This window comes from Lissotriton helveticus, chromosome 11 (genome assembly GCF_964261635.1).
Source record: "Lissotriton helveticus chromosome 11, aLisHel1.1, whole genome shotgun sequence".
Classification (NCBI taxonomy): Eukaryota; Metazoa; Chordata; class Amphibia; order Caudata; family Salamandridae; genus Lissotriton; species Lissotriton helveticus.
In genome coordinates, this window is record NC_136072.1 from 1097844300 (window position 1) to 1097869911 (window position 25612).

Genomic DNA, 25612 nt, shown 5'->3' on the forward strand with positions numbered 1-25612 from the left:
ATATGGCCTCTAAAATCATCTGCCTCTGATTTCAACTGCTACGTAATGCGAGAGAAGTAATAGGTAAACCATTCATAACATGGCCTCTGTTATGTCTTTCTGTCCTAAAAGTAAACAAGCATTGTCAATGCAATAGGTCTCGCATTTGCGAGAGTTTAAGCTGTTGGCATTGTAAATGATGATGCTTTTTATGTATGTGTTTTTAAAAGCCACACATATATAAAAGGTATTGTCATTTCTAATGCTAATAGCTCAAACTCTTGCAAATGCGAAACCACTTTAGTGGTGGCCGCACCCCTTTGTTTAAACGCTGCTTGCCGAATTCAGGTTACAGTGAGCAGCATCTACAGAAAGGGGCGCGGCCAACATTAAAGTGAAAGCGTGTTATGGGACACTTTCACCCAAAAAGATAAAAGAAATAATAAAAGAAAGGTTCTGTAGGTTGGCCGCTAAAGTGAAAGAGGACTGTGCTGTTAATTAAATAAATAAATAAGCGCGGCTGCTATAGTTAAAGCGGACCGCACTGTAAATTAAATAAATACATTACTACTAACAATATAAAAGTGTGCGGCGTTCTGCGATGTCGTGGGTGGAATAGGGGAAGATCATTAAAGAAAATAGTGCTCACCGACTACATAAAGCAGCCGGTGTAACAGCACAAGTAAAAAGTTCAGTCCTTATGAGAGGTTACAAATGCAGAAAAGGCGCTACCAAGTAGGAACTACTAAGCCTATTCGCGAAGAAAAAGAAATGATTTTGAAAAGACAGTAAGATGAGCCAATTGAAAAGATGGGCGGGAAATGGGCAGAGCTTCTATTCCATACCTCGATACAGCATGTGAGAACTGTGAGAACTGTGTGTGAAGCGAGTAACACTGAACCACATTGACCATGATGCATGAGGTAATTCAGCTGTGACGTGTTAGCAGGGTGCTCCAAATCCTTTTGACAGCATGCCTTACTGCCCAGGCTCGACCTAAAAAGGAAAAAAACCTACCAATCCCCACCACCTTCCCTGCCTTCCTTCCCCCTCCTGTGGCTGTGCTTTCCGCTTTCAGTCAAAGCAGAGGAGCAGAGCTGCTCACAGAGCCCTGCAGCCTATCCTGGAAGGCCTTTATAACGTAGCAACAGTGAGTAACTGGGAGTATCGCTTTGTAGACTGTGATGGATTTAGAGTAGAATGCTATGTGTCGACCGGATTTCATTCGGTTGCCTGACGTGGTTAAAACCAGGGATGATCTAGCATTATAACTTTTTGAGCTAAGAGACTAATGACTCTTTTGAATTATAGGAATTCCCTACAGTTTTGATTCATTTTTCTTGTGCACATAAGAATACTTGCAACAGATGTATTGTCATTTCCTCTCGTGCATTTTCAGACCGGTGCGTATATTTGCGCCTTTGGGATGTATGTACCAGTAGGTGGGGTGTAGTGAAAACTATGGGGAGCAGGACTAGTCTATGACATGGGTAAGGAATCAATGGGGAAATATTAAACAAACGTGTGGCATTAGCAAGGATGCAGAGAAGCCTGATTTTTGTTCTGTCTTCGTCTCCTGTCTATAAGGAGGGAAACTTTAGAAAATAGTGTTTTCAAAACATTTCATTAAGATTAGAAAATAAAGTTGAGTGAGAAGTGAGATTATGGGTAAGAGTCCTCCCCTATGTTTACATGATACAGTTGAAAAATGATTATAGTGACTGCACTGCTTATAACGCGTAACAAAACACTGTATATTGAAAATAACTGCATCAAGGGTGTGATGACAACCTGAGAATGGAAGAACTTTATGATTATGTAATGAGTTTGAAATAGGGGACTGTAATTTCATCAGAAGACAGTAATTAAAGAACACTGTAATATGAAGAAGAATTGCAAGACTGTTGTCCAGCGGTGTAGTATGAATATTTCATGATAGGTTTTAGAACTACTATAATGCTATTAGGATTTCTCCTTGTTTTTCTGATGAGATGAGAAAAAAAAAATAATTTATGACTTACATTTCAGCCTTTAAAGACTTGTAATCCTGAAAAATGTTGAATAAGACATAGGGATTAGTATTATGCTTCAATGTGCTGTTTTAGATGATGTGTTCCATTGTGTTCTCATTATGTGTTTCTTGCTCTTTTCTCCTTTTCTTTTTCTCTCACTTCCCTTGACTCTTTTACAATGTGATCACTTTCCAGCCCTGACGAAGCAGTAGAGACTGACACCGCGAAACACGGGTTGGTTATCTAAAAGAACCATTTTTGACATGTCTTTAAAGATCTAAAAAATCCATGTGTGACATGTTTCAACATCTTTGTAATTGGATTCTCTATGAAGAAATATTATTGTATTATATTTTGGAATAACATTTGTGTTTAGAATGTTTTGAAGTTAAGAATGTTCTTTTGGTGCCAACTCGCAGAGAAGGTGGTGTATGAGAATAGAGGCTGAGCCAAGAAATGGGAAAACATCTGGACAGCATGGGGGAAATATAAGACTTAGCTAAGAAGTAAGGACAGAAACGAGGGACTTACAGACGTTGCATAAGTAAAGAGCCACGCGTTATACTAGAGATGCAGCCCTCAAATGTGTCACATTGTACCTCGTGTCCTGAATGTTGTTCAAATAATGATATTCATTGATCATTGATTGTAAAGATGGATCAAATACTTGTTTCAATAAAAAGATTGTTAAAAAAAAAATAATGTTATTTTGAATCCCCTCCAATAGTAATTCGCTATCGGGGCGCGACAGTGGAACTATGCTATGGACTCACAATATGGAGGTACAGGACACTGTCCGGCCTGGCTCACCACCTCTCTTTTAATCGGAGGCCCTGTTATCTCACCTCTTAACTTCTCTGTGGCTTTGGTCTCCTTCACAGCCAGTGCCCCTCAAAGATCCCCCATTACCCCATTCATCGTTATTTTACACCTTTGACCTCTCTGTGACCTCAACTCCTCCTTCACTTTTATTGCTACAACTTTGCTGATGGAGCACAGATCATCTTGAAGTTTGAAGCCCTTCCCATCTGCGCTCTTCTGCCATCAGCCAATGCCCCCTCACCACCTGGGGCGCAACGCTACAGAAACTGAGATGTTTGCATGCGGAAGTGGTCTCAGCATCACCCCCTGCCCTCTGACCACAGGGACTCGGCTCAACGCCAATGCCTCCAATCCAAGTGAGGGATTAGGGAGGGATTATGGACTCCAAGCTCTGCCTTGTGGCCAGTGCTGGAGTAGAGTGGCAATCAGGCAGATTCCAGTTCCATCAGCCACCCTTGAGCCAAATCTGGGTTCTAGGTCGACAGCCGAGGACCCTCCTGCTGGTGTCCTGGTGCATTGCACCAACAATGGCACTCAGGCTGTGGTGCCCCTGAACATTCAATGTGCTTTACTGGAGGCTGCAGGGGCTCGTTTTCTTTCCAATGGAGCCGACTGCATGATGCCTCAATTCACAGACTATATGCATCTCTTGGTGTCCAGGTCACAAAGTGGGAGAAACATTTGGTCCAATGAAGTACAACAGGAACACCAACCCTGGCCTCCATGCACAGCCCCTATAGGAGAAACAAGAGACTCCAGAAAGCGCACCTTCAACAGATGCTAAGAGATAAACTGAGATTTGAAAGGGTTTCTGTCTCCCTGCGGCTTTGGCTCTAGTGTAGGTGAGATATGTAGAGCTGTGTGTGATCTGTAGAAATGACAGGTATTGTATTGTATTGTATTGTGGCACATGATACCAACTGGATTTTGTAGCACTTAAACTACTTCAAATTGGAACCAATTTGTATCGACCTTAAATTAACAAAAGACATTAAGGCAAAACCTGGAAGGTTTCATAATTATGCTGTGCAAGTTACACGGAACTGTGTGAAGCAGGTGCATAAGCAACTAAACTATTTAATGGGGGTTGCAACCGTAGTGCAAGGGCATGTACAAAAAAACATTAACCCACTGAGCTATCTCACAGAACAAAAGGTACACATTTATGACCTTTTTTTTTACATGCTGTGATCTGTAGCAGGCACTTATACACTCTGACTATTTTATGATGCCTCAGAGCATAATTTGAGCCGGTGGTTTCGGTGCTCAGCTCTGGCACTTACTCATCAACACCATCTCTATTCATGAGCACCAGTTAAGGACACTTTCACAGTGGGCAAGGGGAGATTAAGTAATTTGCCCAGAACCACAGGATGTTGAACCGACACCGAGACTCTAACCTGGCACTGGCGTAACGAACCTTGAGGGGACCTCCCTGCAAGGCACCAGGGCCCCCCCCTCCGGGCTCAATGAAGAGCCCTGCAGCCAGAGTGCTGTGCTGAGGGGGCCCCCTGGAGCTTGGAGCCCCCCGCACCGCAGGGGCTGCGGGGGCCTGTGTTACGCACCTCCAACCTGGTTGGCCACCACCAATGTTAGCAGCTCTGGCCATTACCCCACATCCTCTCCCCACTTACATGGTTAGTAGTTGGTTTTGTTTTAGGTGGCGCTAACAGGAGTAATGGGCTGGTGCAAGCTGCCTCCTAACGACTGACCTGGCACTTTTTTTTTTTACAAATTATCCACTGCTTAGAGTGCAGATAAATCTATCGAGCACAGGGCATTAACCACAAGAGATTAGTTACCAGCATTCTACCCTGAAATCTGCTGGATACCCAGAGATGTCTGCAGCAGGTACCTTATCTTCCTCAGGTAGCTTGCAAAAAATTCTGTTAAAGACTGATCAAGTGAACCAAGACAGCTGTCATGACTCCGCCCCTCATAACTCCATTCGTTCTGCTGCAACCCCAAATTTATTTGTTGCCTGGAGCTTTGTATTCCCAGACGCACAAAAAAAACAAGTGCACAAGGAACCTTCTACGTCTTGTGATCTCTACCTGAATCTTCCCTTACCTTGGTTTCACTCCTAGAGTACAGGTCACTATAGAGCTTTCCAACCTCATCTGTGCCAACTTTGGCTCGGCGCTCAATTCTACGTCCTGTACGAGGCCGAGCCTCAAAGAATCTAGGGGCTTATTTATGAGCCCTTGCGTCACTTTTGCTCCGCTGGTGCGTCACTTTTTGTGACGCACCAGCAGGGTAAAACATGCACCATGCTGCGTCATATTTACAAAGTGATGCATCTAGGTAGATGCGTCACTTTGTAAACCCCTGCGCCACATTATACCTGCAACAGGTATAATGTATGCAGGGTGGGCGTTCTGACGCAAGTGAGCCTCGTAGAAGTGACGCAGTGAAATCTATGAGATTTCACTGCGTCACTTCTAGGACGCAAATGCGTCAATATCTTACGCTTGCCTCATAGCAGGCGTAAGACTAACGCATGCACATTCACATGGGGCTTGCCCCATGTGAAAGGACACATTGCTGGAGTTGCGTCACTTTTGTGAGACACTCCAGCAATGCGTCACTTTTGCGCCTACAGATACGTCAGAAATACTGACGTAACTGTAACTCCCTGCGACATAATGCATCATACAGTAAATATGACGCATCCATCATGTCGCAAGGGGGGCGCATTGAGAAGTGACGCATCGCTGCTTTCACGCAGCGATGCGTCACTTCTCATAAATAAGGCCCCTAGAACGCAACTACCTGAGAGCTCCTCATTCTACAAATCTGGAACCAGGTCTCACCACGGGCCCTAGACCGGTCAATCCACTGGTCATCCCTGCCGTCATCAAATCTTGCAGGCGCAGAACCCCTTCCTCAGTCCAATCAGCAATCCAAGGAGCTGGATTCTTAAAGAATTGGGATCATTGACAACCGTTCGAAATACTATATCACAACTCAGTAACAATACACACAACCCCTTACAGAGTCCAGCTACCCCTCGGGCAACGTGTGGACTGTATTTTGGCCCACGACCCCATACAGTGCTTCATACATATATGTATATGTTGTATGTGTAAAGCGCAGCAAACTTTTAAAAAAAAGTCTGTGAAGCACTGCATGGGGTCATGGGCAAAGATACAGTCCACACGTTTACATATATACACATATATACACACACACAGACATCATTGCTTAATTTGAGCCAGTGGCTGCAGGTGCAACCCACCTTCACTCATTTTCAGAGATCCTTATTTTGAGAGTGAAAAGCACACACGGGAAAGAAGGAGGAACATAAACTAGAAAACACTTGACAAGGGGAAAAAGCAGGAACCTGCAAGAGTGGAATAAAGGGGCAGCAACTGCATGGCGGTGGATTAAAGAGGCATGAGGTGGCATCAAGATGATGCAGCCTTGGTAACTGGCACCCCACATACAATCGCGCAGCTGCGGTCTTCTATGCAAACGTTGGCACCAGCACTTACTTTTTAACATATTAAGTACTGATATTTGCATTACATACCCTGGTATGCATCAGAAATGAAACAATATCATTGCTTTGCATTAACACAAATGTCAGATGTGCTGAGGAAGTCCCCCGGGCTCTCGATGTGTGAACCGAAACTGACTCCTGGCTCTGTTGATTTTGACATATTGTTAGAATACCTGACTCCGGCCTGACCACATTTCAAGATAAGGAGCAGGTTACATTAAGGTGCCATTACCCTTTTCTATTCTCGAGAAGGCTCACTTCCTGTCTGGTTCACTGTTTGTCAAGAAAGGAGTGTTTGCAGCTCTCTTGTTTCACCTTGTCACCTATGCTTAAGTACTGTTTTGCTTCAGCTGCTGCACAATCGGGTTTGTTTCATGACAAGGCCTTTCCTCTGTGAGTGAAACAGAGAGAAGAAAAGGATGACTATATTAGTCAAGGCTTCCTGCTTCATACTGGGGACTTCTGGGAAACGGAATGACTAATTCATTAATTTACATAGTCAATTAAAACCAGTGCAAAGTTATAAAAATAAGGTAAATGGATTAAATTGTCTTGTCTAAATTACGTTCCAGAATCCAGGCGTGACAGCAAGCTAAGGATGACAAAGTCCGAGTTAAACGTATGCACAGTATGGCACCAGCCCTATTTCAGTTCTTAAAGAAATAGTGTTCGTTGCGGTGCATATTAATATAAGTTACAGAAGTGCAAAAAGTACTAAAAATGTAGCAACGCATTGGCTGAAAGAGTTCTAACTAAGGGATCATGTGCCATCATTCGTGGTAGCACCCATACATCTGACCAATCTGGGGCTCAGCTTTAAGACAGAATCAGTGCTTGTCGACCAGTGCGTACCCCCAAAAGTTCAATGGAATGGGGAAGTAGCAAACTCTGAGCCTGAACTAAGAAATGTATTATATTATTATTATTAGTTTATTTTTTATTTTTACAAAAGGACCTTTATTGTACAAATCCGAGCTTACACAGCGTATGGCCTACAACCCCGGAGGCTGGCCGAGGCAAAGAACCAATACTGGACAACACTTTTGAATTAACACAGCCCATCAGCCGACAACCCGGGGGTTCGGCGGCCCTGCATAGTAATTAACGTACATATCACACACCATTACACCGCAAATCTCATAGGTCCGTATTTTCTAAAGTGATGAATTTGCTAAAATAAATAAACCAACTAACATAAAGCAAACCATAAGGCAGACACATTGGTTAGAGCACCTCACCCATCCTGTCATACTGTAATGAAAGACCTCTGTGGGTGAACAGGAGATATTGAGTTGCATCCAACACACTCAAGGGGATTATACCCCCCGACTACAGTGTGGAGTCTAATAGACATGCCTCGCCACCCCCCTAGCTGTGTAGCATGTCTGTGGTGGCTGTCAATCACTCAATGCCCGCCTGCTGTATCCACACAAGTCTCATCCCTCCTCCTCTTCCTCCCCTGACTCATCCTCATGACTCATCCTCAAGACTCATCCTCCTGTAGGGGTTCACAGATCTCCCCCCTGAACACGTTCCATTGAGTCCATATTTTGTTCCATTTGCGGGGCCAGGCCCTCGCTGCGTAAACTGCCCTTTCCGTGATCATCACCCTGTCCATGTTCGTACACCAGTGTGCCAGCGTGGGGGCCTCTGCCGCGCCCCATTTCTGAGCTATATCTCGTTTTGCTATTAACATACCTATCGTGGCCCACGTTTACCCAGGTCTGGTTAGATAGTTCGGTTCCCACACATTCAGCAGGCATTTACGTGGCTCAGGTACGAGGGACTGCCCCAGTGTCTGGGAAATGGTGCGCATTATTCGTCTCCAAAATTCCATTATATGGGGACATTCCCAAATGGTGTGCAAAAAAGTTCCCTCCTCTCCACAGCCACGCTGACAGTATAGATGTTGAGCCCGCTTTATGGTGTGTAGTGTCGTTCTTGTGTAGTATACCCTGTGGAGGATTTTAAGCTGCACTAGACGGAATTTAGCCGATATGACCACCTCCTTCGGAGAAGCCAATGCCTCATTCCATTCGGACTCGTCCATATCCCCCACCTCCGCCACCCATTTTCCTCTCAGTTTTGCTGTAGGGTCCGGTAGGTTGTTAAGCAACTTACGATAAATGAATGATGTGGCCCTTTGTTGCATGTATTCTGTGAGGAGGCGGTCTTCCAGGGGAGATGCCTCCGGGACCTCCGAGTCAGGTGGTATGGCTGTAAGCAGTGCGTGTCGAATCTGTATATATCTGTACGATTCTGTTACCCCTAACTCATACTGTTGTCGTAACTGCGTGAAGGGTATCACTGTGCTTTTGTCCCATAGATCTCCCACCGTTGATATCCCAATGTCATCCCACTGTGTGAAGCCCTTACAGTGTCTCAGACTCCCCAACCCTTTAGTGTCTCACAGTGGGGTGAGCTTAGTGATTTTCCCTTTCCACCCTAGTTTAGACTGCTGTGTGCCACAGTGTGGTCGTAAGCCTGGCGGGCCCCACCAACTTGTTGACAAGGCTTTTATCGTAAAGGGGAGCCAGCATACTGTTGGTACCTAGCTGCATCCTGTCGGCCTTGTAGGCCGGGTCATCTTGGGAGACGTGCAGCCATTGATTGATGGGTCTCAGTTGGGCCGCCCAGTAGTATAGCTGCAGGTTCGGCAGCGCTATCCCCCCATCGTACCAACTCCTGTTCAATTTGGCCTGCGCTATGCGTGCAGGGAGATTACTCCATAGCAGGTTGGAGACCAACGCCGATACCCGCCGAAAGTAACCGGGTGGCACCGGATATGGTGTGTTGTCAAGGACATAGAGAAATCTTGGCAGCGACATCATTTTGTAGAGCGCCGCCCTGCCCAATAACGTCAAAGGAAGAGTCGCCCAATATTTAACATCATGTCTCAGTCGATCCAACGGTGGTTTCAAGTTTTTATCAAAGAATTCCACCGGGTCGCGCGAAACATGTATGTCAAGGTATTTGAAGGAGGATCCCGCGATTCTTAAGGGACAACCGGCAGCAAGTATAGGAGGTGGTCCTTGTAATACATACAGTTCGGACTTTGCCCAATTTATAGTGTAGCCTGAGACTCCCCATGTGTGTCGCACAGTGCCAATAGTTCGGGGATGCCATGGCCCGGATCTGTAAGGTAGACGAGCATGTCGTCTGTGTAGAGCGAGAGGCGGTCCTCCCACACCTCCACCCAGGTGATCCCTCTCAGCCACGGAGTCGAGCGTATTAGAGTTGCCAGAGGTTCCAGCGCTATCGCAAAGAGTAGCGGAGACAGGGGGCACCTCTGCCTGGTGCCCCGAACTAAGGGAAAGACAGGGGAAAGGTGTCCGTTCGCCACGACCTGCGCCACCGGTTAGGTATACAATAGCCGGACCCAAGCTATGAAGTTAGGACCAAACCCCATATGTGACAGAACCTCGAAGAGGTATTGCCATTCCACCAAGTCAAAGGCCATCTTAGCGTCGAGTGCCAATATGACCGTTGGGCTGGTGTGCGACTGTGCTTTGGCCAACACCCCATGCACCCGTCGCAGATTAAGGGCTGTGTTTCTGTGGGGCATAAAGCCCGACTGGTCTGGGTGTATCAGCTGTGTGAGGTGAGGGAGCAGCCTAGCGGCTAGGAGTTTCGCCAGAATTTTTTCTCCGCATTGAGAAGGGAGATGGGGCGGTAGGACGCACATTCCGCCGGAGGCTTTCCGGGCTTGTGGATCGCTACGATAGTGGCAGTCCGTTGATCTAACGGGAGTTCCGCCTTGCTCAAACTCTCAGTAAACATGGCCAATAGAGGCCCACTAAGATGGTCAGACATAGATTGGTACCATTCAATTGGGATGCCATTAGGTCCCGGTGTTTTTCCTGACTTCACCGCGTGTATGGCTTGTCTGACTTCTTCGATCGTAACGTCCGCCTCCAACTCTGTGACTGCCTTCGGCGTCAGTGTTTGTGTGACGACGTGGCTGAGCGATGCTCGCGCCATTTCCGTCGATACTGCTCTTTCCGGAGCATATACCGCTTTGAAATGTTCTGCCAAGGCCCTCACTATCCCCTCTGGGCGTGTCTGCGCCAATCCCTCCTTATTGTATATCTGTTGTATCCCTTTAGCACTTCCTCCTCTCTTGTCCAGCCAGGCCAACATCTTCCCTGCCTTATCGCCTACGTCATATACTCTATGTGCAGTAGCAGTGAGTTGCTCAGCTGTCTGGTGTTGTAAGTGTTCCTTATACTGTTGTTGACGTAGAAGCAATGTGTGCGACGTTGCTGGCGTTGGGTCTGCCGTATGGGCCTCGTTTGCTTCCCGCAAGGCTAGTTCTAACTGGGACAATTCTAGTTGTCTCTCACGCCTATATCCTGTAATAGATGCGATCGCCTGTCCCCGTAACACCGTCTTGTACGCCTCCCATACAACAGCAGAGGACTGTACTGATGCCGAATTTTCATCAGAGTAGTATTTTGTCGCCTTCCTAAGAGCCTTTTTGACCTTCGGGACCTTGAGACATGATGTGTGTATGGGATAGATTCGTTTACGAGATTTCTCCTGTGTGGATAGGGTCATAACCATAGGTGAATGGTCGGATATTCCCCTAGGTTGGATCTCGATAGTGTCTACTTGTTGTAAGCCATTAACCAACGTCAGAAAGTAATCAATCCTTGACAAGTTATTATGGACCGAGGAGTGGAAGTTGTATTGTGTTGCAGAGTGATGTGTGTGTCTCCACACGTCTACTAACCCCATGGCCTCCAGAAAGTTGCGGAAGCGAGAGGGTACAGGGGCTTGGGACCTGACCGGGAATCTATCTGCTAAGGCATCCACTGTTGCGTTAAAGTCCCCTCCAATAATTATGTCGCCCTCAGGTAGGGAAAGAAGGAAGTCACCCAATTCCCGCAGCTTAACTGAGTGGAGTGCCGGCGGGACATACACCGAAACAACGTTCAAGAGCCTCCCCTCCCACTGTCCCTGTATCGCTGCAAAACAGCCCTGTTCGTCGACTTTGGTACTTAGAATTATGAAGGGGAACGATTTCTTAATTAGAATGCCCGGTCCCCTGGAGCCTGAGGTGAAGTCCGAGTGCACCCCCATCGTGTAGCCTCTCCTATCTAGTGCTTTGGACGCCCCTCCGATGAGGTACGTTTCTTGCAGAAGTGCCAGTGCAGGGCCCTGCCTCTTCACTGCATGCATTACTAAACCCCGCTTAATTTAGTCCCCCAACCCTCTCACATTCCAAGTCATAATCCGGAGGGGGGTGACTGTTGACCTAGGCAACTCCCCTTCAGAGGTGCCGGAGTGTGCGTTGTGTGTGTTCGCCATCAAGACCATCTGGGTACCTGACATGTCCCACCGCCCATTTGTGTCGCCCGTCCCCGAAAGCCGAATTGAGTGTGTGCCGCCCCGTGTGCCTGTTTCTAGCTTGCAAAACATGAAGAACAACTAAACTGCCCCCCCATACCGCCCCCTCCCTGCCTCCCTGCTTTGCGGACCTGAAACCGCCCACCCCCCCAACTTAGCAGACTGCTTCCCACTCCTCATTAACAGTGTACTTGCTTGCTGGGGTGAAGTGTCCTCCGGAGCAGGCGTCTCCCCTGCCCTCTTTGAAGTCCCCTAGGTCAGTGTCCAAGCGTGATCCCACCATTCTTGTCGCTGTTACGTAACACCTTGCTGTGTGCCGGGAACTCATGAGTCCTTGCCTCCATCCGCTTCGAATTGGTCCTGAGTTGGCGACCGTGCCGCGCCTTCCCTGCCTGATGCCTGCGACCCCGCTTGGCTGTCTCCTCGTTGGCTCCGGTTAGTCCTGTCGGGGCGGCGGGGCCAAACCACTTGTCTCCAGCCTTCCAGCCAGTCGCGGGCCGCCCCTGGGTTGTCAAAGATCCACACTTTATTATCCGCCACAACTCTCAACCGCGCCGGGAACAACATGGAGTAAGGTAGTTCTTTTGCTCTTAATTCTTTCTTGATCTCAAGGAAGGTTCTCCTCCAACGAGCGACCTCCGCAGTGTAGTCCGTGAAAGAAAGCGAGTGTGGAGTTCTGAATCTGGATCGGCGGAGATACCCTCGCCGCCTGCAAGATGGCGTCCCGGTCGCGAAAGTTAAATAGTCGTGCAAGGATTGGTCTCGGCGGGGCCCCCGGTTTTGGCTTTCCACAGGGCACCCTGTGTGCCCGCTCCACCGAGAAGAAGCATGAGAGCCCCTTAGGCTGAAGTGTCAACTTAATCAACTCTTCGACGTAAAGGTCAGTAGCGCGCGTACCTTCTGTTTCTGGAACCCCAAGAATCCGGACGTTGTTTCTTCTCGAGCGTCCTTCCTGGTCGTCCAGCTTCTCCTTGAGCATTTTTTTCTCTGCCTCCACTCGTCCCATCGCTATTTGGAGTTCCGAGATGTCCTCAACCAAGTATTTAGTGACCACCTTGACCTGTTTCACCCTCTCGCTCATCTTGTGAAAATCCGCGCGTAGTAGGGTGATCTCTGTGGCTTTAGACCCCACCGTTGTTTGCACCTGCGCCAGCGCATTCATTCATCTTCAAGCGTCGGCTTCTTGGGGCCTTCTCCGTTAGGCGTTTTTCCCGTGGAAGTACGAGGCTCTGTTTGTGGAGGATTGTGTTTGTCGTAAGCAAATTTATCCAACTTGGACTGCGTTGAGCTGCCTTTCGCGCCTCTGCCTGCCATGGTGCTCCTCCGATAGTGCCCTTTCGCCACTGCTTTTATTGTCCGGACCTCTGGGACGCACTCCTTCAGTTTGGTTTAAGACTTGCTTTTGAGTCCTGGCACCTCTCTCCTCCCTGGTTTTCGTCAAACCGAGTTTTCGGGGAATCTGCGCAATAATGTTTCACATCTCCTGCCCCCCCGCTGGTGCGTGTCTCATCGGTAGCCTTCGTCGCTCAGGAGGTCTCTAAAGTCGCCCCTCACTTTTACGGAGCCGGTAATGCACGTGGCTTGAGGTATTCTCTCCCCGCTGTCGTGTAACTACTGCCAGAGGGGACCGTGGGTCCTTACACTGCGCCCAGTCATTATCGGCTCTCACCACTCCGCTGGGGGACCCGCGCTTCACCTCTGATGCGGTCCCATTGTGGGACCGACTTGTAGACAGCAGTCCACCTCACGCTTCGCCCCGATCTATGTGGGTTACTATGGGCCAACCCCACCAGCAGTGGGCAAGGGCAATCGCCAGGGTGGGAATTTCAGCTTCTCTCAATCCCCCACAATCACCGTGGCAGAGATATGCTCAACCCAGTCTTTGTTCCCTCGCCGCCGCAAGCCCTCAATCAAGTCGTGTGGGCCATTATTTACTTTATTTTATGCGGCCGAAGGAATTTCTGCCGGTCTTAACCTCCGAGTCGTGCAGCGTACAGCTTCCCTCGCGGCACTTCCGTTGTGCGCGTTGGACGGGCGGAGCTGTTCCGGTAGCCTCACTGCTGCACTCTCCTTTGTCACAGCATATGCCGACGTCCAACAGCCGGTGAAGCCACTCGGCAGGGTAGGGATTCCCTGTCGTTTCTCCTTCTGTTGCGGTGCGAGTATGTTAATTGACCAGTACTTCCGGCGGGTCCCCTTCGCGTCTCTCTGACTTCTGCCCGGCCCCAGGGATCACCACCACTCGGTGTTTCTCGCGGCGGCCAGGACCTCATACGTCGGATCTTTGGTAGCTGTGTCCCGGCTCACAGGAGGGATCGAATTTTCTTTGGTCGGACGCCGCTCGGTTCTGGACTCAGGTTCCTCCCCTCTGAGGCTTTAGGGTGTCGGATAAGTAAGCGGATTGTAGTGGGAGGCCGCCTCACACCCGGAACCTCTCGACTATGCTGCCGCCATGCTCGGCTGCTAGCCCGTATTATATTATTTTAGGTGTCTTTTTTTAGTGCTCCTGTTGCCTCAAGACCCCCAGGGAGCTTTTCATGGGGTCACCAAGGCAACAGAGAACTTGGGACAGGCGCTATCTTCGCTAAGGGGCTTGTAGTACCTTTAGGGCTTTGGCCACTGGAATTCGGAGATTTTGCGGACGTGGTGTTTTCTGCATAATTATGGATTTGATACATTTTGCACACAGTCCATCAATTGCTGCACAGCCTGCAGGTTTTACCCCAAAAATCATTTTTAACTCAAATGGAACAAAAGTTACTAAAAACATGGCTGCCAGCGTTGCTGTGAAGAGGAAGGCCCTTCAGAACAGTTGACTGGTCATCTTTCTGTGGCTTATTACTGCATTCGGGTGTTAAACTGGTACTTGTGAGTTGAAACCATTGCCCAGATAGTGTCAGCATGTGTAAAAATGACAAATTAATAAAGTAATATGATCACAAGGGGTGCTGCGTTACGCTGCATAATTTGCCTTTTCTTGCCGAATAATTTAGTTAATTTTGCTGCATAATTTGGTCCTCCTCTGCCGCATAATTCCAGTGGCCCTGATTATAAGAGGGTGGTTCCTCTGCTTCATTTAGAGGTCACAAGAATACATTTTGCCCCACTCCGCCAGCTCTTTCTCGTCACTAAAACCGTCCTTCAGGACTCACGTCAGTGGAAGCTCTTTTGACCTCATTCAGGTAGTGCTTAATTTGTAAAAACCATAAGTACCAGGGCTCTCGTCAGGAGGCTACTGCAGCTTGCACCACACATTGACCCTGCCATGCTGACAATGATAGTAACAACACAACTACCAACCTCCACACTCCTACGTGTGTGAGAAATCAGACTATTTCAGCCTCCCAAAGCTATGAGAATGGCTTGGGTAGCAGATACTAGTCATTTTGAATGTATATTGAATTACTAATTAACTGTTGTGGTGGTCATCTCTAAATTAGCCCGACAGCTCTACCTTGTGGCGCACTGTCACAAGCGCTGGTGTTGACAATTAAGTGCTGGTGCTAAGCCCCGGAAACCACTGGCTAAAATTAATCACTGCAGGACTGTCATCTCAGTCATCGCGGTACCAGGTAGATGAAGTTCACATATATCCAGAGCAGGAAAAGAGGAAGATCTGGGATGGGAAGTCCTGGACTGGACCCAGTGAAATGTGCTGAATGTGTCCGATGTAATTTGCAGACATAAGGACGTATTCAGCAGCAGCGCCTGGGAGGGCCATCAGCTCTTCTTTTGTTCCAGAATCATCCTGGCTGGGAGCCGCCTGGAGCCTATCACCTAGATGCCAATGCACTAGAGCTAAACAGAGGGGCACATCGTGTTTTCAGTTCACAAGTACTTAAAATAAATTATGATTTGGAGGCTGTTGTATTAATTTGGTCAACTTCTGTATGTAAGATATGCATGCACTGTAAGGATGTCAGATGCATACCCCTACCCCTTCAATCTAGTCTCTCAGAGTGCCATGCACCCCTCCTGCATCACACCGTACCTCAAGATCCTTTCTAGAGAATACCCTGTAAATCCAGTCATCCCTTGTGCCTCTCACTCTTCCCAGGTCGTATCAAGTCTGAGGATTCTATCTGGTGAATATACTCGGTTCTGGTCTTCTAGTGTGTTGGGCACCTCTCATGGCTCATGGCATACCTTAAGATTCTATATGTAGAATACCCCTGGAATCCAGGCTTTGGATGTGCTGCACACGCCACCAGGGTCACACCCTACCTCTGGATTCTATCTGGACACTACCACTTAATGCCCTAAGTGGATAAAGGTATGCCCAGATGTGTGCCCTGTGCGTGCTCTCTGTGCCACTGGAGCCAAGCTACACCCAACTGAGAGCCCCAATCAGGGTGAAATAGGTCTTGGGTCGCTTGTGTTCCAGGTCAGGGAGGACCTGGCCAGGCAGTTCAGGCCGGACTGTTCCTATTGGAGCAGGGCCAAGACCAATTTGAATATGGCTAGACCCAAACTGAGGTGGCATGGTTTGCAAAAGGACTATGGGTTGGAATGATACTCTGAGTGATTGCCAGTGGTTTGACTTATTGCAACCATTCCCATCACCTTTTGTGTTTGATGGACACTGGAATCTAGTCTTTCAGTGTGCCCTGCACCCCTCCGGGGTCACACCGCACTTCAGGATTCTGTTTGAAGAATACCACTTAAGTCCAGTCTTCAAATGCTACTCTCCTCCCAACTCATACCTTACCCCAGGATTCTATCCGGAGACTACCACTTGATTCTAACCTTCTGAGGCCGTAATATACATTCAGTGCATTTCCGTGACTGTGCCCGGCGCACCTTTTAAAAGGTGCGCCCGGCACAGTCAAGGAAAACACACCATGTTCGGATGAATGCGCTGCCCCAAACTCGCGCTGCCCCCAGGGCTGGGGGCAGAGCATTCATGTGAAAAACGGAGCAGCTGCTTTGAAGTCGCTCTGTGTTTCACAGTGCAGGCGGTAACCCACCTGCACTTTTAAAGGGGATTAGAGATTCCTTTGCAGGTGGAGGCAATAAGTGACTGCACCCTCCTGCAAGTGGATGTCTGGGGGTGCGCCTCCTGACAGCTTCTTCACTTCGGCGCCCGCGTTTGTAATATGGTTCAGGCACAGAGGCAAATAGATTTTCTCATTTACATGGGCCACGCCCCCATGCAAATGATGGAATGCACTTTGAAGTGCTGGCGCTATCGGTATTACAGAAGGGGATGCACAAGCATCTGCGGCCCCTTCAATAATATCAAAGTGCCCCTGGGACACTTCGGTAATGTGACCCCTAATGGGTTACGCACTGCTGACCTGACACAACCCAAAATCTTTTTGATAAACAGAATTGCAGTAGTTCAGCCGAGGCCCAATGATGGTACATGCTTGCGGCTCTCGCTTGTTCCTCCAAGAACAGCTGCATCTTAGCCAGGACTTCCTGGATAGAGTGATGTAGAAGGGACAGTGTCCCATCAGCTGGTGAACTTGCTTTCATGTCCTGTCCTGACCAGAAGCCATGACTACTGTCTCCCCTTCCTCGCCCCACCCTCCCCACAATCCTCGCCCTCCTCCCCCAGTCCCACAGGAGCCCTTCACTCACATTTTCCAACTGGTTATAGCAGATGGCAAATGTGAGGGATAACTCCCACAGAAAAGGGAATACTGGTCCAAACCTGCACGGTTATTCCCCATTCCATGTGATAAACGTGTATTTGCGCAGTATTTGTGTGGAGTTACCACAAGGAATCGGTATTTACAGAAGCGGATTTACCAACCTGCAAATAGTTTCAATTAGGCCCTTCTGCCTCTCTTTGAAGAATTGCCAGGCGTAAGCCAATGGGCTGCTAGGAGCAGCACATCTGGCACTGAAAGGCCAGCTTCAAGCAGCACATAGACCCACCGACCAAAACGTAAATCCCCAACTCTGGACATATACGTTCTACCAGTGTAGACCCTCTTACAGCCACCAGCCGACAACACACAAGCCTTTCAGGACAACCATAATGGGACACCAAAAGCAAGAAAAGGTACGTGCCTTGTCTGGTAGACAAGTAAAATGATCTCTACTGAAAAGCCTATATATTGAAAGAAGCATTGGCAAAGCCAACAGTTCAGGCTTACATGTTGAGTACCGACTAAACCACTAGGAAAAGGCCCGATGCAGTAAAAAACTCAAAAGAAAAAAACATGTTTTCTATACACAGTGGAACAACGAGATAAAGAATTTAATTTGTGATGATTCACTTTAATTATGAGATTCCAATGTAAGCATTCAATAGGATATGGAATGACACACACAACATTTAATACTATGAGTCAATAGAGTATTACTCCTCTGAAAAGAGCCAAACCCCTTTCCATTTATATTTTAAAGCATTGATAATTAAAGAGCAACATACAAATTAAGCCAATGTCTTCTGCGTGCTATCGATCTCAGGCTTCCAAAACAAATGAGATTCAAGATATTAATACCAGTGTTTTTCCCTAATCTTTGGCCAGCTAATTACCAAACGCCAGTAAATAGTCTCTTATCTTAAGTCATAGCCTTTCCCTTGGTTAATTGTTAATGGACTATTGACTGCTTAATAATATAATGCAAAGACAAACTCAGGCATATTGAATAGTCTTTGACTAGTGGAAGGTGGATTTTATTAGTTTAAGGATTCTCAAGATAAATGTATTGATGCCGAATTCCCCTGAAGAAGGACCATATGGGTAATATACATTGGGCCAACAAGAAATAAGCCAACCTAATGATGCATTTAGTGTGATGAGATAGTCCAAACGGACATAGGAATTTAACATAATGCAAGATTTTATATAAATTATGAAGATAAACAAATATTGAATACAATTAGATTTATTTGATATCTTCATCAATGAGCATACTTTTGATGGAAATATTGACATAAGACGTGAATGGTTCGAACTCGAAGGCTAACACCTGGTAATGGTAGTGCACTAAGGGACTCCCTTCAATCGAGGTAGCTCACGTTGTGGATCCCAGTACTTGTGGCCAGTGGATACTGCTTCTAGCACATCCAAAGGATACCAAAGTGATCAAAGCAGGTCAAACTCAGGGAGTGCAACTTTTAGGGATCCTTCAATAATTGAATAGTCTGACAAATACATATGAAGTAAGGTAGGGGCACACATTCACCCTTCCCCCACACCAGATGCGTCTTGAATAGGAGTCTATCCGGGTGGGAACAGTAGATAAATTAGTCCAAGATTTAGAGTGATGTTTGGTTCATATAGATACTAAGTTACTGGAAATTCCCCAAAACAAAAGTTAAGTACATAGAAATATATGCAAGATATTATTGAATGCCTCTGATAAGTCTACGAGCACACAACGCAACAGCGCTACTCTTGAAACCAGTTCTTGATTGGCAAGCAGGGCCAGGGCCATTGTACTGTGTGCGGTAGACATTCCGTGAAGGAAGCCTGTCTCAGCGAACAGGAGGAGATCGCAATCACTAATTATTTGATTGTTTTTTTCCTAGTAAGATCCTTCATAAGATTTTAGCTGTAGAGCAAAGAGTCACACGGGTCTTATAATCATCTGGATTACTTTGCAAATTGGGAATAACAGGAATGCTTGCCATACTACAGACATAGTACCCCTACTTCAGGAATCAAAAAACGGCTAACGGATGGTCACCCACCAAGTTATTTCCAGGTTGCTCTTAGACAACACTGTCTTCTAGGCCAATGGAAGCAGATGCTTTGCAAGTTTTAGGTTGGAGATTTCTGTAACAAAAATGGAGATAGCTTTGTGAAGAACCAGAGTCCCAAACATTAATGGCTCAACTACACCTGAGCCCTCAAATGATATATTCACACGAGTGTCCCAATGTGCTGAGCTATTAATAAAATCCTGAAGATTTATATTTCTAGTTGTGCCTGTGGCTGCTGGCGCTCAAAACTCCTTACTAATAAAGACCTTTAACAATACTTCCCGCACATAATAGTGGTATCCTTTTAATCAGTTTTAAAGAGTTTGGTTTTCTTTTTTAGGTCTAACTAAATACAGCTTTAGTGGTCTTGCCAGGCTCATGTAATAATATATTCAATAGAATAATACATATAATACATTGAGGGATAAAGAAATAGCTGGACTACACAAATACCCTATTGCAGAGTATTGGGATACTATACTTTTGGACTTAACACGCATGGATGGGGAGAGGGGAAACGGTTCCTCGCAAGCAGCTGATCTACTGGAAGAGGTTAGGGGCTCGCAGCCACATACTGGTATAGGCTCAGGTTGAGGCCAGACATTGCCAAAGGGGGAAATGGGCCACAGGCACAGTAAATGACCAACAATAGTGGGGAAACGTAGACATCTATCGGGATGGACACGTGTAGTCGAGAGAAGGCGACGAGAAAGGCAAGGATACACTGTGTATGAAACATACGCTTTATATGTACAACTGACCCAGGATTGACACGTAGATAATGGCTTTGTTGGTTTGTTAGATTACAAAGGTATATCATATCTTGCATCACCCTTTTGATTTGACTACACGCTTAGGTACAGATGTTTACATGTAAACTAGCGAGGCATGCAGAATATATATCCGGCTCAGTCAGACACATACTGGCAGTGAAAACGACACCTGCGGCCATGTACAATGCAATTTATTGTCCTTCACTACATATATGTTTGCTGTTATTCTGCAACTCTGTAAAAACTGAAAATGCAAATAAATATATTTTTTTTTAAAGAATTACGAAAAATAATACAATGAGGGATTTTGGGTCAACCCTCTTTCATTCATTGGTCTGTTCAACTGTCAATCAGTTTTTACTTCCACTCATACATACAGCATGGGGCAATGGGTCAGCCCTAATCAGCCATTAGCTCTCCTGCAGTGTGACTGACAGCATTTTGTTTAATCACAGATGCACATCTGCCTAAAAAGAAGTGCACTTCAGTGCCAGTACTTGTGCGCCAATTCTTTACATGTAGAATGTTTTTTCTTTACATTATTTGTCCTTTTTTTGGCATCCTTGTGTGTTTGGACAATGTCTTCAGATTCCAGTGCTTCAAAGCCAATTGCACCTTTTCTTTGTACCAACAGAGTCATATTTTTTGTGATGTGCATTAAAACTAAAAAGGGTTACTATAACTGTTATAAGTATACCTGTTTGCTAGGAAACACCCATATTGTTCCATCAAAATGATATGAGATGGCTAATTTTGTTTAAATTTAATATTTTATTGCAAGCATATGCCCATTTTGGCACCAATAAGTTTACATTGTTTCATCTTTTTAATTCTGTAGTCTATGCTTGCGATAAAAAGGCCAGACTTGACCATGCTGGTTCAGTTTAATGTAGATTACAGCCATATAATGATTCTCAGAATCTCTTAGTTGCTGTGTAAGGTTTTTAATGCACTTGCCCTTACTTCTTCATCAAACCATTCTTTGTTGGGCTTTCTATTTATTTTATACATAATAGTAGTTCCTTTTTTGCCCACCGCAATCTATGAGAAAGTAGATTATTGTAACTGCTGCTAGCACCTTTTTGGTCCACTGTTTCCAAACCTTAGATTTTCAATCCTTAATTACTATTGCTCTAATCCTTCTGGGATCCAGTCTAGCACGAGCCTCACCAGGTCTCTCCTTCAAATCATTGGATCGTATTTCCTTATTTGCAGTAACGGGGTTCAAATTTGGAGCATTCGAGTGTGGTAGCTCTGTATAGCGATGGCTCTTGATACAAGTAACCATTTCAAAGAAAACATGCTTAGAAAATAATGCCACATCTACAAATGAATGATTTTACATTTCCAGATATTCTCCAAAAAGAAGCTGAAATAAGTCAACCATTAAGAAGTCATAGGTGATGCCCCAAAGTGACTCACTCAACTCATCACCGCATAGGTCACAACAATCTGTTTGAAAGAAAGAATCAGAAACACAAATAGAGTCATCAATTACAGCAGAGAATTTGTTATATGAGCTCACAATCGCTGTACGGAAGGTTGCGGAGAGTTTGTTAGAGTTGCCCTCAATCGCTATATGTGAGCCAATTGGGGTGACCAGAGAAATGTCAACAAACAGCAGTACCAAAAATACAGTTAATATAAATGTCTACTCTCTGTTGGTTGCTTCTTGGGTGTCCAGCATGGTGGGAGAGCAGTCCCTCCCATGCTTTCCAAGGGTTGGTATGGGGTCCCAACTTATAATATTGTAGTTGCAAGTACAGAACTTGATAAAGTTATCGTCTCAGTCCATTAGAAAATCTTCTTTTAATCCAGATTTCTTAAAATTGTAAACATTCTAGACAGCCAACATGTGTTTCGTCAAATGGGTGTAACTCAATGACGTCATCAGAGCTAGGAAAAAAACATATGTCTACTGTCAGTCTCATATGTTCATATAAAAATGTCACAGTGGACTCGTGATTCCCAACGCCAAAACACAGGGATTGTGTACAATAGCACGGTATCCCTATAGCTGCTACGAAGCACAAAGTGCAGAGATAATCTATTGAAATACTCAAACTATTCGTCAGTCGCAGCTCTTATAACCAAATAGGCTATGATGCCAATGTTCAGCATGCAGCAAACATATTGTACCAAGGAGAGATAATTCACTCAACAAATGCACCTTAGTATATCTCAAATAGCCTCCGGTGTGAACAAGCAAATATATCTGGAGAGAGTCAAGCGAAATAAGAACGTGCCAATAGCACCCAGTGATCTCGTCATCGAACGATAGTAGTGTGATAAATATAGTACCTATTATGTAGAGTAAGATTCTCATTTTACAAAGTAGAAGAGTGTGTATAAAATTCAATCTGGATTGTAACGCAAATCCTATAAAAATGTATTGTTAGCCAAATAGGAATGGTGTCATGGAATTTCGTGGTTCTGAATATCTTGTGTTCATAGCATATTTATTGGATGCCATTTTAGGTGCCGGTAAGAGTAAGTTAGGAGTAGCGCAATGGAAGTGTAGAAAGGTAGCAAATCTCAAAAATTGGAGCCATAATCTTGTGAGGGGGGACTCTTCATGTAAAACATTACAGCTAATACTAGTTATGTGGGGCAAGAGTTTATATAGCGGAGTACAATGCTATAGCAGCATAGGTGTGTCAAAAATGTGTCGATGTCATTGGAACTGCCACTGACAGGCTGTCGGTGGTGGTCCCAACAGACAGCCCTTCGGTCCGACCACCACAATATGATGCAGGCGGTCAGACCAAAACCATTGAGGGGAAGACTGCCGCCTCCGACAGAATCTAACATGCTGTCGAGCGGTGGTCCAAATCAGGGGGCATATTATCAAGGGATTTATCTCCGCTTTTTTGGCTTTAAAAGCCAAGAAAGCGGAGATAAAATTATCTCCCTATCAGCAACAGGGTGCTAACACGCAAATTCGCATGTTAGCACCCTTTTTCTCTACGCTTCCCCTTGCATCTCTAATGAGATGCAAAGGGGGCGTTCCAGAGAAAAATAATAGGAGAAATGTTGTTAAGCGTCATTTCTCCTATTATCAAGGATTTCGCTAACCCTGTTAGTGATAAAAAAAAGCAGCGCTAACCACGGTTAGCACTGCTTTTTTTACACCTGGTATTTTCCTGACTTAGCCATGATATCCTATGGAAGGTGGATATCATGGCTAAGTTTGTGAGCCCCTATCATCAAGCTAACGCCAAACTTCGAGAGATTATCGTTGGTTTTCCAGCGATAATCTCTCATTTGGCAGTTAGCACGAGGATTTTTATCACTTCTGAGATAAACCTTGCTAATAGCAAGTTATCTCTGCGATAATTTCCGGCGATGCTTAGCGTTAAATAATTCGTTGCTAAGCATCGTTAGCGATAAATATCGCTCATCGTTGGTAATATGCCCCCAGATTTCTTGAATGGCGGCAGTGTCGAGGAAGGCACTGCCGTCGGGATTACGATGTCCCTTTCGAACAGCCTTTTTATGGCGGTCTGACTGATAGCTCCTAATAATAGACGGGAAAGCCAACTAGAGGTGTATTCAAGAATCTGTATCTAATATGAATGAGTATATGAAATGAAGTCACATACCGGGAGCAGGCACTAGACAATAAATATGCATATGTCATAAGAGACTGAGAATTCAACAGTCTTAGTATAGGGCGTTTTCAAGAGTAACCTATGCAATGGAGGATACCAGTGTCAAAGCAACAATGAAGGGCCCGATTCACAGACAGGACAGACTTAAGTTAGGATTTTGTCTTAAGTCTGTCTTAAGTTTGTCTTAAGACAAACTTAAGACAAAATCCTAACTTCTGTGAATACCAAAAGGAGTAAGTTTAGGATTTGTCTTAAGTTAGTTCTGTGAATCGCCCCCGAAGTGTATTGTTCACTGGGCTTGTGCCCGTGATTTCCTTCTCACTCATCCATACACTTCCAAAGGGTCTAACTAGGTCCTTTTCATGGCTAGTCTTATAGTCAGACCTTTCATACAGCCTGTCTGTCAGAGAGACGCGTGTCTGGATGTCCACCGCTAAGGATGGAGAGAGAGAATATGTGCATGTGGAGGGGTATTACCCATTGACATGGGTTCTGAGGTCACTGAGTGATCAGGCTTCAAGGAGGGGGACTCTGTTCAGTGAAGGTTTAGTCCAGGGCTGAATTGGGCTTTCAGTGCTCGACATCTCACCCAAGGTTGTCTAGTTTCGTGCTCTAGTGAGGAGGCAGGAGGTGAAGATTGTGTTTAAAGTATATTCTACCCACATGGAGGATGCACAGCACACACCCTTGCCCGTTTTACTCCAGTATCTTGACCCTTTTAAGGCATGTGCAAACTGGGCAAGTGCTCTGGACACTCAGCCTCTAAGAACCCCCCCATCTCTACCTCATTTCTATCTCTACTTCCCTTCTCTCTCTACTTTTCCTCTTGTGCTGTACCGGTTGCCATAGAAGTCTACACATGGATAGAGAAGACAAGACAGAGTAATATAATTAAGAAGAACATATCAGATTTCTTGATGGATTGGTGAAAATCACCATAGAAGTGCTTTCATTTTTACTGTTGTAGAAAAAATGAAAATTGTAAGGGGGGGTTATTTGTCATTAGAACTATTCAGCAAATATAGTGACAATTCCAAGCGCTATATCTTATTTTAATTATTATTATTATTATTATTATTATTAATTACATTTATAATGCGCACAGCTACCCTAGTTAGGGTTTCCCGGTGCAGTCATGTCCACTGCTGCAGACTGAGTAAACGGAAAGCTGATCACTGAGAGAAAAGCCAGGTCTTAAGATCTCGCCGAAACTTAGGATAGAAAGGTTCCTGTTTCATGGAACTGGGGAGGGAATTCCATAGTCTGGGACCGAGAAATGAAAAGGAGCGGCTTCCCATTCTGGTTAGTTTACAACTGGGTGTTACATAATTACCTTGAGTGGCTGAGCGTAAAGACCGGGAAAGGACATATGGATGGATAAGCTCCTGAAGATAAGATGGAGCAGTCCCTTGTTTGATTTTAAAGACAAAACACAGGGTCTTAAATTTGATACGACTGTCAATGCGGAGCCAGTGTAGGTCCCAAAGGAAGGGAGAGATGGATATTTTCCTTGGGATATGACATAGAAGGCGGGCTGCGGCATTCTGGACCACCTGGAGTTTCTTCAGTACCTCCTGACTTCCACCCAGATAAAGAATGTTACAGTAGTCCAGGCGAGAGGTGACAAGTGCCTGGACTACCGTTCTTTTAGTGGAGTCTGGAAGCATCCAGATGATCTTCCGCAACCACCTTAACATGGTAAAACAGGTGGCGGCAACGCTAACCGCCTGTTGCCGCATTGAGAGATTGTTATCAATAATAAACCCAAGATTGCGAACTTGGGTAACAGGTTGAGGAAGAGAACCCATTTCCTGTGGCCAATGTTGGGGACCCCAGAGATGCTTGTGTTTGCCTAAAATGACAACCTCGGTCTTGTCTCCGTTATGTTTCAACAGATTGGA